Genomic DNA, 7,980 nt, shown 5'->3' with positions numbered 1-7,980 from the left:
GCCATCTGTTGCTGACAGCTTAAACAAGAGGACAACTCTTTCACGACGAAACCGACTGAGCTTCTCGGCGGAAAAAAACTTTCCCACAATCATTTCATCTTGACGCATACCTCTGGTCGAAAAGAAACTCAAACGAAAGAGGAAGGATGGGGGTGGTAGTCGAACTTGTCACTGTCGAGAGCGTCTGTTATCGCGGTATAAACTATTCCTCTTACTTTGCGTGTTAGCCCCGGAATGTCAAGATGGAAGCAGCGAAGTGCCAATGCAGACGCAGAGGTACAGGCGTCACGCCGCATCGAATTATCCACCCTAACCATCTCCCCTCGATTGCCCAAATCACTTTGGGTGCCCTCAGGTCGATGCTAACGACCCTGGGACCAGAGGCAATATGTACGCCAGACAGCCGCAGTTTTGGTCGCGGTCTTGGACTGCACTTTGAAAGGCCCTTTTGCGCTTCAGACACAGCGTGGTAGCTCGACTCGGCGGCTGTTTGCTAAAGGGATGTTAAAGTCACTTTCGAAAGTTAAGAACGGGGGATTTGTTGTGCGCAAGATGTTGAAATAAAGTTTTCTCTCTCTCTCTCTCTTGTGCGCAAGATCTAAATAGAAGCAAGGAGACGCCAACCGATCCGTTGGAGTGAAGCGAAATCCCACTGTTTTACGGCTTTTAGACAAAAAATAACATGTTTTCGCGCTTACAATAAAAGAGTAGGTAGTTTGCTACGTCACACGATGTGTAAAAAGCCAGAAACAGGATTTCCAAGGCTTTCTACAACTTTTATTGGCCGTATTACACATTCAGTGCGCTGCACTTGAACAGTAAATAAGCTCCATATAAAAGAAGCAGTTTGCTTTGCCGCTTTTTTTACCCTCGCTTTGCTTCTAAATAAACTTTAGCTCTATACTGTTGGCATGGTTGTTATCAAGCTACAAGAACTGCAGTGTTGGGGTCGGTGACAGGAATATTTCTTCACTCTACTGTCCCCTTCTCACTCACTCACTATGCACTCAAACTCACTCCATTTTTGCCTAAATAAACTACATATTTATATTGTGGGCATTGTTGTCATTATTATACAATAAGTGCTGTGTTAGCGTCGTTAACAGAGCTATCTCTTGCCGCACTCCTTACACGTCGCCTTTCGCTTAGTGAAAGCTTGCCCTCATTGGAGGTGGGACATATGGTCGTGAGATATCCCACACGCTTTGATAAGCCTCTCGGATGCCGCAGCCACCTTGGAGGTGAAAGCTCCAAGACATGTGGCGGGTACGACATTACGCAGCATGCGCTTGCCACGCTGCCCATGAACACGCTGGCCCATAACATCTGAAAATCTGTACCCACACATTTGATTGACCGAATGGGACAGCGTTTGCGCCAGGTGGCTTAATGGGGGAGACTCTAGGATAGGAGCACCACGTGTCTCTGAATTTTGCTGCTCACAAACGCAATTTAAAAAAAAAGGAACATTTGTATGAAACTCACTGCCAGCCCAAGATAGGCAGGCTTTAGCTCTTTATATTAGTTTCACAAAATCACCGACTATTATTTATCACTCTTGTTATATTTTGTTCATTTCAATACTCCTTTTTTTTTTTCCTGTGACCTCACCTACGCTCAGCAGTGACAACGTCCAAAATATGTCCATCCACCAGTAGTAATTCAGTCAATAAATAAATCGATAATGAATATTATAGTTGCGATGTTTCCCACAATAATCATACAGTGTTGGTCAAATGTTTAGGGGAAACCCCCACGCTCGAGTAGATTTGTAATACGTGAAGGAGTAGATTTATAATTTGGCTACGCTTGGATGGATGCCAATGAGAAATTAGTCCCTTATTACAAATCATCACACAGTATGCGAGAGAAGAATTTGCAAGAAGGGTTTATTTTGAAGGGAAATACAAATTTAAGTTTCATATGTATTAAATTTGGAAGATTGGCAAATAAAAGGTTAATTGACTGCGCAATAGAATCGACTGCAATTTTTCGTATTAGCTGCAAATCGTGGTTTACAACAAATAAATAAGGCGGTCTTTTGTACTTTCTTACCTAGTTGCAGCTACACTTTTAACATGTCAGAACCACGAGCTCCTCGCAGTAAAACATGCCCAAATTGTTTAGGTTTCAAATCCTTGCAGTTTTAGCCCGTCTTCTTACTTAAAGCGATAGTCAGTTGTTTCGGACAGCCCGGTATAAAGACAAGGCGACATTGTATAAATAAATGTCGCTTATACTATTTCGCACTGACGGGGTCTTGTCGAAAAGTTGTCATTAAGTTGAAAGGTGTGCATGGACGAGATATATGTTTTGATTATCCTAATGCTACCAAAGTTGGCTCGTGACGGAATAAACTGAAAGCAAATAGCCAGTCACGAAATGAAGCCCCTTACAACCGCTTATTTCGATTTTCGTCCTTTCTAACTTTATTTCGTTCCGCTGCTAGGAGTTTCGGTATCAGGTAGGGCGAATGAGCTCGTTTTCAATTTTGCCGGAACAGCACTGACTGCGCTTTGCACACTGAACTTCCTCTCCGCTTGATTTTTCTTTTTCATGCAACTGTTTAACTCTGCAAGCACCGGAACGAACAAAAATAAAATTCTATTTGCACAGAGGCCGGGAAAATAATTAAGACGACCGTTTTAGCCAGCGACGCGTACTTTCCACTCCATAGGCTGACAAAAGTTCTACGTGGGCAGCGAGAACTTCGATTTAGCTCCGCAGCCCCTCTTTCTATCCAATTTCGCTTTCTTTTTCTTCGTGCGAGACACGTCTACTACCAAAATCGTCGATCCGTCCAGGGCCACTGCTCGGATGGCGCCGCATATCGCTTCCGTTTCGCGCCAGTATTCTACCCTTATCTCTACTCATTCTGCAGGTGTGACGCGACCAATTTTCAAAATCACCTTTTCGATTTCGTTGCCTCGCCATCATGCATACGTGTGCCGATGCTTGCCTTCGTGTAGGGCTCTATGCTTCGGAAAAGTCTGCCGCTCTATATCTTCTGTGACCTGAGTTATTCATAGCTTTTTAATTTTATTTCACCTTGGACGTTAATGTCGTCAAAGGCGCCCAGATTAGCGCCGTGCGCTTCAGTTTCTGAATCTCGTCTGCTCAACTCTCCTAGTTAATTTAGACGATAACGACTGGCATCGAGGGGATTGTGAGATTTGTTATTAAAGCACTATTTTTGTTTTTGTTTTTAAAATCGATAATGTCTTGGAAAGGTCTTGGAAAGTTATATTATTCTAAAATGAAAGTAGGGGGTTTTTAATGGCGTCGCAGATGATTGGAAAAAGAAAAGAAGTTGGATGACAATGCCCCTATGTAGGATAAATATCCACACAAGAAAAGCCACTCGTGTTAATGAAGGTGTGACCTAATAAAAAAAAAAAGCAAACCTGGAACACAGAACAGTAGATGGAGAGAAGAACGTGTGAAAGGACACTTACAGCAATATGTGTTGAGGATAGCGTAAGACATCGATTCTATTAGCCGGTTAATTATGACGAAGTACGTTGTCTCCAAATAACTGGTCTTTCCTTGATGTAGAAACGGCAAAACAGCACGGAAAAGAAAAGAATGCTCACAGAGACTAAGTTGCTTTGCTGCCACTAATGAATTCTGAGCTTGCATTGCATCTAAACGCCTACCTACGCGGGAAAATTTTTTTCCGCTCTCGTTTCTATCCCCGTGCATGCGGGTTCTGCTAATTTGCACAAACGTAGCCGATTGGGCTAGCCTTCCAATAACGCATTCAGGGAGAGTGCGAGAGATAGAGTTGCTGCTGGGCTTATTGAAACGCTTTTTTCTTTCAGCGGCCAAATTACTCACTATCTTGGCTCCTCGGCTTGGGTGATTCGGCTAAGTGAAGTTCTACATTTGTAAGGTTTGCGCTTCTAATGAGCTCAGGCAATCAAGGAGTGGAACTAATTACTACGCAAGCGGAGATGATGACTAACATACTTTCATTTTTTTTTTTAAACCTTGTTATCTCGCGTGAGATTTCTCACGAACGCAGAAAGCAGCTTCAGACTGCTCGCTGTCAGCATATGATCAGCTTATAGCTAAATGTTTTATAAACTCCTTTTTTGCTCATTTATGACCACTACTTTGACTGTTCTGACGTAGGGTGTACTGCCGAGAAAAATAATGGTGGAAACTGTGTCGCTTTATCTGGAGCGGACCATCTTAGGCACGTACTGCTGCCATACCGGACAAAACATACCTCATAGCGTATGTTTAAAGTTACTGCTCAGTACGTCAGTTTCTCAGGTCAATTAAATATTTAAGGTTTTTTTTTCGTCTTTGGACACTTTCTTTAGTGCACATCGTCATCTTCGATCATCAACTTCCATCTGCGTGGCGAACAGATCAGATCAGATCAGATCAGGTTAACCTCGATCAGAGCTTTACATTAGTCTAATACTGTCGTCAGACGTGCCGACGAGCCAGCGAAACAAAACCATGAGCCGGTCAGGCTAAATGCATGCTTTCGCGCGTCTACTCGATCTAGCTATGTTAAAACCGTGCGTCTTTTAATTTTTTCCTGAATTTTCCGGCACGACTCTTCTTCCGTTGCTATAAAAGTGATTTCGTAAGCCCCGACAAATCTCTGTCGCGCGCATCACAGGTCGCCGCTGCCTTTGAGCGAATGAGACGTCGGCACATCGGTCTGCTTTTTAATTGGTCGCGGCGGCTCATTACGCATCTTAAATTAGGCACGCGCCCCCAACCGACGGAATGGTCTCTTTGAGCGGCACCACACGAGCTGCAGGTCGTCGAAGCCGAGAGCTTTAATGTGTTCTTCACTGGCGTCCACGCGGGGCGCGCGTGCCTAATTGCGGAACGAGACTCATTAATTTCGCACTATCCACCCCCCCCCCCCTTTCCTCTCTTCCTTTCCCTCGAGGGAACACGCTGCCCCGCCAGAAAACTGTGCTCGCCACCGCACTACGGCAGTCACTTATGACAGCTGCTGTCGATTGCGCTCGCGTCACACTTGGGTAGATAGCGCTAAAGTGGCTCGTCCGTTCTTTGCGAGATGTCTGGGGGCTGCGAACTAATGCCGAGCATAAAGTTTTTTATGATGTAGTTTTTTATGTATAAACGTTTTTCTGTACAGGGAAGTAGGAAGCAGTAGCCGTCGTCTTTGGTAGGAGGGCTTAATTTTGCCGCGCACTGAACAAAGTAGATATACCGCACAAGTAGCCATGATTGTCATTCGAATTCATATTATGCGTCATGCTACCTAGTGTTACCAACCAATCATTCAATAAAGTCCGGCCTCCCATCCGGCTGTAATAAGTACGGCAATTGCTTGACATCGCCACAATGAGTGACTGACATCAGACTGACAATATATATACTTCAGAGAACTGAAGCCCGAGAGCGAAGTGATACTAACACAGGTAGCGTCCTCTTCGACGAAACTAAGGAAGCGTCCCTGCTCAGCATTTCTCTTGACCATGTGCATTTATCCGGATCCAAACTACATTCCAGTGAGAAATACGGAGCGCGAGAAATTGCTTCATAGAACAATAAAGCAAGTTCAAAATTTGTTTCTTTTTTTTTTTACTTGGAAGGAAGACTGCAAGTTGTGGGTCTTGGTTAAGAAGTGTAAGGGTTACTTCTAGTAATGATTTGGAGACTACGCGTAAGCCAATTGAAATTTATAGTTCGACGAAAGCGGCGAGATTAAATTTCGCTGCTAGAAAGTTACCAATGCACCATGCTCGTTACCTTACGGGGTTGCGGTTAACAAGATTACATGCTTGCTTAAACCGTATTAAGTAACCACATTATTGATTTCTTTGCATTAATGAAACTTCCTATTGGGCTTTTCATTCCCAGCTCTCTGCGCACTCTAATGAGGTGGCAAGGGTTCTGACTCTACGCTTTTTTTTTCTTCTGATCACGAGGTGTTAACACCAGACTCCTCGTTGCCCCATCGAATTCTGGGTTACGATTCTAATACGTAGCAGAAATCGCAGAATTTCGATTTTGGAGGCTCTTGTGCTTGGGATAAACGAAGCGTATTTGAAAAGGCGCGCAACCTAGCGCCTTATATACGATCTAAAGGTACGTCAAAATGAAACATAAGAAATGGTTCCGAACAAATCAGCTAGAAGAAGCAGTCCTTATTTGCAAAGTACTTCCGAAGCCGCAAAGGAAAGGTGCGATTTGAAGTGCTCAAAGATTAAAAAAAAGTACTAAAAAATTTAACTCACAGAAAAAAAAAAGACCAGAGTTACATTCCGGGTTCGATCCCGGCCGCGGCGGTTGAATTTCTTTGGAGGAGAAATTCTAGAGGCCCGTGTACTGTGCGATGTCAGTGCACGTTAAAAAACCCCGGGTGGTCGAAATATCTGGAGCCCTCCACTACGGCGTCTCTCATAGCCTTAGTCGCTTTGGGACGTTAAATCCCATAAACCCATAAATCCCATAAACCAACCAACCAACTAACCTCTTAACAAGACCAGAATCACATTCCTCTTGACATCCTGCACTACTCTCTCACTTTTGAAAACTTATTTTCATTCAAACAACTTTTTGAACAATTCAGTTTGCCCTGGTGTGCGCACTTAATTAGGCAAGTGTCGGCGACATCTGTCGGTGACTCTTGTAGAACCGCAGGCGTGACCAGAAATAGAACTTCCCCGTACAAAGAGCTCTGTATTGATCGTCGCACTCTTCATGCATTCTGGCAGGAGATAGAGATGTATCTGGGGAAAGGCGTAGTCGCGCTGCTTGTCCGTGAGCCTCCCCATCGAGACCTCCTCTAAGAAGTCGGGCTCTTAATGGAACCGACGTATCAACACCCTTGACGGCAACTGGGCAGGCTTGCGCGAGAAACGAATGGTGGTGTTGGTCTAACACGATGCCTCGTCGCGATCATGAAAGGAAGGCGCCTTTCATCGTACTACTGCTGGCGCAGTTATCTGCTCGCCCGCTCACTCTTCCTTGCTATTTGAAACCGACGCCCTCTTTCACTATTTTTTTTTTGATGTTGAAATCATGTTTGTACTGGTGATGTCGAGGTGTACGATTACGGCTCTCTGCGTCGTAGGTAGGCCGTCGCCTTGTATGCCTCGTACGCCCTAGCGTAGTTCGAAGTGTTCAGCTGCAGATTATTGCTAAACCTTGTTTCCTTGTAGGCGACGCAAATAGCAATCTTCATCGCCTAATTTTTCTATAACGCATCGGAGTCGAATATGATTGTTAATATGAATGGTGTTATGCTGGCTCAATGTGACGGTGTAATAGGTAATTACTCATTAGCATCCATCTAAACGCAGCCGTACGACTACAAAGGAAAGCTATACAACTTTCTCAGAAACATCGCAGTTAAAGAAAAATTGTTCCTTGTCCGGGGTTCGAACCCGGGACCAACGCTTCGCCGGAGCAGCCGCTCTACCAACTGAGCTAACCAGGACGGTGAGCTTATAGCAGGGCGAGAGCGAATTGATCAATGGCTCGAAGTGGGAACAGCGTCGCTCAAATGTTTATTTGGGTGTTTCTGAACAATGTGTCATGAAGGAACTCTTGAAACGACTTCAGGCTGCATTTTCTCATCGGTTATCTGTAGACTTTTTTGAGCCTGCCCCTGATTGAAATGCATCACTTCTTTTTTCCTTACATACATTTTTTTCATTTCCAACTTCCCAGAAATCAGCAAGATGAAAAGTCTTCGTAGACATTATTTATAGGGGTGTGCGAATATTCGAAATTTTCGAATATATTTTGAATATTATATTTTTAGTATTCGAATTCGGTTCGAAATCCAAGTATTCGTGTTGTTTCGAATATTCGACACGACGCGAATATTCGTATCTAGCCGAATATTCATTGTGAGCACCGGCGTTCATTTCGATCCGCAAGCCCTATCGACAGATACAGAACAACATGGCGGCGCCTACACGGAAGGAAAATTCTTTCTTCCTCCAAGGGCCATGCCGTAGCTGACTGCGCTGGTGA

At 44.2% G+C, this 7,980-nt stretch overlaps 1 non-coding gene across 1 annotated transcript; it reads right to left on the bottom strand.

Moving 5' to 3' along the window:
• Window positions 1-7,364: 7,364 nt before the first annotated feature.
• TRNAA-GGC (transfer RNA alanine (anticodon GGC)) lies at window positions 7,365-7,438 on the bottom strand. Its single transcript has one exon. It is a non-coding gene; the product is annotated as a tRNA-Ala (tRNA).
• Between the last annotated feature and the right edge of the window lie 542 nt (window positions 7,439-7,980).

Source organism: Amblyomma mixtum, chromosome 1 (genome assembly GCF_055824585.1).
Source record: "Amblyomma mixtum isolate Tamu chromosome 1, ASM5582458v1, whole genome shotgun sequence".
Taxonomy (NCBI): domain Eukaryota; kingdom Metazoa; phylum Arthropoda; class Arachnida; order Ixodida; family Ixodidae; genus Amblyomma; species Amblyomma mixtum.
This window is presented reverse-complemented; position numbering and strand designations above follow the sequence as displayed.